The sequence below is a fragment of the Ruditapes philippinarum genome, unplaced genomic scaffold (assembly GCF_026571515.1).
Source record: "Ruditapes philippinarum isolate M1 unplaced genomic scaffold, ASM2657151v2 ctg2826_1_1_1_1, whole genome shotgun sequence".
NCBI classification, from domain to species: domain Eukaryota; kingdom Metazoa; phylum Mollusca; class Bivalvia; order Venerida; family Veneridae; genus Ruditapes; species Ruditapes philippinarum.
In genome coordinates, this window is record NW_026864770.1 from 1 (window position 1) to 5164 (window position 5164).

At 30.1% G+C, this 5164-nt stretch overlaps 1 long non-coding RNA gene across 1 annotated transcript; it reads right to left on the reverse strand.

Annotated features, from left to right (window-relative positions):
• Positions 1-200: 200 nt before the first annotated feature.
• On the reverse strand, positions 201-4259 carry LOC132726751 (uncharacterized). Its single transcript, XR_009625247.1, has 3 exons — positions 3271-4259; positions 2308-2423; positions 201-307 (listed from the first exon to the last, which is right to left on the reverse strand). It is a non-coding gene; the product is annotated as an uncharacterized LOC132726751 (long non-coding RNA).
• Positions 4260-5164: the final 905 nt, after the last annotated feature.

Consider the following 5164-nt stretch of genomic DNA (forward strand, 5'->3'; position numbering starts at 1 on the left):
ATTTTATTTAAGGAACAGTCCATTATAAATTATTATAACTAATTATCAACATGTAAATGAAAATTGGAAGTTAGCAAACAGTAAAGAGACTGGTCAAAACTGCAAAGCCGGGCTCTATTCTGGAGGCAAAGACTAATGACTTTCGCTTTCAGCAGGCTAAGAAACAAATCTATACATATATTCATAAAATATACTTTTACCTCATCATAATCAGTAGGTTCCAGTTTTGTGATAAGGATGTAACATGCCAAGATCAGTTTGCCGGTGCTCATTTCATATCTTTCTTTCTTAATTTCAAATCCTGAAACTGAAATATAGGTTAATTTTTTTTTATCTATTTATAGATTGAAAATTTAGATGTTATCGGAGTGTCACAATCAAAGTCACCAGATCATTACAAAATACACATTATGCATTAGAAATAATTATTATATTTTATAGTATAATTATAATAAGAGATATTTTTATCTCCCTTATTTGTAATACATTCATAATTATCTCCCTTTCTTCGGCACAATCACTAATGTAGTTCCGATATTTTTACCTATTCGTGAATTTAGTTATTGAATGTATATTTTTTGTATTTAGATTGTAATAATTTAAGGAAGCGAGTGATCTCGAAAAGAATAGTTCTTTATATTATGTTCAGTTGATTTTTTTTCTAGAAAAGCAACAATAATTACAACAAGAGCTGTCACAGGAGACAGCCAAGCTCGACTAATAAAATACTGGACGCAGTAAGGAGGACAAAACTATGAAAGAAAAATCAATTATGTATTAATATGTATTAAGTTATAGTAAAAAAATAACATATGTTAACATAAATTCCAAGACCAAGGGAAATAATTCTAGAAATAGTCACGCTAGAGTTATGAACCTTGTCACACAACATGTGTGTTATGATAAGAAATATATATTTGAAGTTTGAAGTAGATACCTTAAAAAGTAAAGAAGTTATAATATTTCTTAAAGAAAATCCTAAGTTCAAAGAGAGATAAATCTGTAAAAATTGCTTCAAGAGTTATGAACATTGTCACATAAAATGTAATTGATGATAAGGAATAAGTATTAGAAGTTTGAAGTAGATACCTTTAAAACTAAAAAAGTTATAGTAAAAAATAACATTTTTCTAGTAAAAAAATCTAAGTTTATGGGGAGATAATTCTTGTAATATTGGTGCTAGAGTTATGAACCTTGTCACATAAGATATGGATGATGATAAGGTACATATATTTGAAGTATGAAGTTGATCCCTTTAGAAATAAATAAGTTACAGTAAAAAATAATATTTTTTAAAGAAAAATTCTAAGTTCAAGGGGAGATAAATCTGAAATTATTTGTGCTAGAGTTACGAACCTTGTCACATAAGATGGGGATGATGATAAGGTACATACATTTGGAATATGAGGGTGATCCTTTAAGAAATAAAGAAGTAACAGTAAAAAATATTATTTTTTAAGGAAAATTCTAAGTTCAAGGGGAGATAAATCTTAAAAACATTGGTGCTAAAGTTATGACCCTTGTCACATAAGATGGGGATGATGATAAGGTACATTTATTTGAAGTATGAGGGTGATCCCTTAAGAAATAAAGAAGTTACAGTAAAAAATAGTATTTTTTAAGGAAAATTCTATGTTCAGGGGGAGATAAATCTGAAAATATTGGTGCTAGAGTTATGAACCTTATCACATAAGATGTGGTTGATGATAAGGAACATATATTCGAAGTTTGAAGTTGATACCTTAAGAAATGACAAAGTTATAGTGAAAAATATTTTACTGCACCAAAACTTTAATCTGAAATCTGGACGCGGACGCGGACGCCGACGCCGACGCCGACGCCGGGGCGAGTAGGACAGCTCTCCATATACTTCGTATAGTCGAGCTAAAAAGTCATGGTCCATCTGAAATAACATGCTTTCAAAATACAAACATTGTACCAAATAAAAGTTGTTATTATTAATGAACTTTAATCAGTACTTTCAGATTATTTTGTGTGGTACAATATGTTGATAAACTCTCAACCTTCTAGTGCAAGCATAGTATACATGTACCCGTGCGACCAGTGCAGACCAAAACCAGTCGGCATATCCTTGACATCTGCTCATGATCTGCACTATTCGATATACATATTTTGAAATTTTCCCTTAAAATGAGTAATGGTTTTGTCCAGTTGAAGATGGGCAAGTCCATTTAAAATTTATTGCAGAGCTAAAGGTGTAATCAGCGACTCACAAACTCTTATCTGTAAAATGTATTGTTCTATGTTTAGCTTAATTTTGTATTTCTTCAAAATATCTTTACTTACCTCGACCCTCATTTCATATACTGAACGTCAGGGGAAGTAACTGAGATCACAACATCGAGTAGCAGACACACCGGAAGTCGCAAATTTCCACTTTAAGATTTATTGTCGTCTGCTACCTGTGGATACACTATTGGTAACATGGTACAACAAATGTTACATTTTTTTAGCATTTTAAAAATAATTGTAAGTTATTTGTTTAAATTACTGAAATGTTCTTAATGACCCATAACTCAGCATTATTATGCTCATTTGATAAGAATATATTGTAAACTTAAATTATTATTTTAAACATGACTGCTTTAAATCAAGTTGACTAAGTTGCATACATGTAATTATATCAATGAAAATCTAGTTTAAAGTTAAAGGTGTTTAGACTATGTTCCCCGTTACATAGAGGATATTAAATGAGTGTAAGTTCAATACTGAATTTATTGCACGAGTTGAATAAAATTATATTATGCGAGCCTCTGGCGAGCATAATATTATTTTATTCAACGAGTGCAATAAATTCAGTAATGAACTTACACGAATTTAATATTCTTTTTATCACATAACTTTAATAAAGACCGTTTAAAGTGAAAATAGTATAACGCTAACATTGAACGCCGCCTTTCCTTGTTGATCTTGTTTATCATAATGTACACTATGTTTGTATAACGCTAATGTCGTCACGTCAAAATATATGCACGGCCGTGCAATACCATATTTACGGAGTCGCAAAATCGGCACGGGTGTGTGATAAACAATCATTATGAATTCTGGGGTAGGAAGTTACACACAAAACATTTGCAAAACGAAGTGTTTTACGAGAACAGACGACCAAGTGACTAAAATAGCCCTCACTCGTTTTTCAAACAGTTGGGCTAAAATGGTTCATTATGAAACATTAGACAATAATGATATGTCAACATAATTATTACATTGACACGAAAGTTTATTTTTCAAAAAGTAGACAAGACATACGTTACAAAATTATGATTTCCTTTTTCAAACCCTAACATGCTGAAAGCGAGTCCAGTATAGAGCTGGACCAGCCTGTAATTCCGGGCAGTCTGATATGGTGCATGATTGCATCTGCGCGACAACTGTCGTCTGCTAGGATTCTTCCAGCCATTTCCTGCTATACGTATGCTAAATGATCAATAAACATTTTTTTCAATAGTATGAATTATATGGTGGTAATATTTAGAAATATACAATTTTATCTAGTTTTGTCTTTCAAAAGTACTCCAGTGATGTTTTCTTACGTCATCTGAAAACAAACGAAAAACCAAAGAACAATAATATTATACTAGTCTAAAATGTCGCATTCTGCATCTAAAATAATCAGTATATATAATTGTTAAAAATGTCGCATTCAACATCCGAATATCATTATTAGAAATGTCACGTTCTAAATCTAAAAGAATCAATGTTATCTTTAATATATTGTCGCATTCTCCACCTCTGTATTTATATAATTATCATATATATCACATTACTATTAAACATCAATATAATTATACAGAATTGGGTATTGTACAGTTAAATTTTCAATATAACTTTAAATGTATCCCCCATTTCTAATGAAATTGATATAACTATTTGAAATGATGAATAATAATAATTCGACTAGTACATGTACATGTTTAACAAAATCCAAACTCCAAACTTTTCAAATCGATCACAATGTATCAGCAAAGAATCAACTGTCTTATCGACCACAAATTCCCAAACTGTTCAGAAATAAGGCCAGAATTTTCGACAAAGAAAAACAACCATTACACACAAATGACATTAACAACTACGACAAAGACAAAGAAAAACTACCAAAACACACATAAACAACTCCCACAAAGAGACAAACTAAAATACAGAACCAAAATCGAATAACCCCAACCACACACCAACTCCAAAAAAATTGAGAAAGAAACCAAAACAACCAAAATCGATATAAACAATGCACACAAAATATCGTCAATATACATAAACATAAAACATAGTTTTCAATTTTGACAAAAAAATCTTCATTTCTAAAATAAAATTTTGTAATTCTACGCAATTTCAGTTACTGGCATAATACCATTTACATGTGTATATATCAAATTTCTTATAATGTCAAATTTTCCAAATGTAAAGTGAATTAAATAAGTATGCTGTTTTAATGTTGCATAACGTGTGCTGTCCTTGTTCCACAAGCGTGGCCCGATATAATATGATTACTTACAAGTTCATTTGTTCCTTTTGAAATTTCATCTTCTGAAACTGATAAAACTTACGAAGTAAAGTTAAAACTCATTTGTCTAAAAATAACTAGTTTCTAAAAAAAAGCTCGTTTCTATAAATAACTAAATTTACCTGATGCTCACTTTAACAACGTCATTTCATCATCACTGTAACACCCATGGACGTCCTCATCAAAACAACATTGTCATCAACATGGCCATCATTTTCACGTCAATCATCCGTGTCAATACTTTGTTATACCTCATATGCCAACTATCAATTATTCATATCTGTATTTTGTTTTATATCATAAGCCAATTATCATAATGGTCAAAAATAACTACGAAACGTCACATGAAAGATTAAAAGTTTAACATGTATATAATCCTTATGATTAATGCTAATATATAATTAAAAAGTCCTTATTCATGGAAAATTTAATTTGTGTCAAACAAATTGTACCTACGAAAAATAATTGATAATTTACAAATTTTATGTGATACAATAACATTTCCCGGATTTTCTGTGAAATATTTACATTTAAAAAAAACAGTAACGCTTTCCCGATTTTCTTGTGTAATAATATTACGTTTCGGCTATATAGTTTTTATTAATGAAATATAAAATAACTTACATTTTTGATTGATACAAA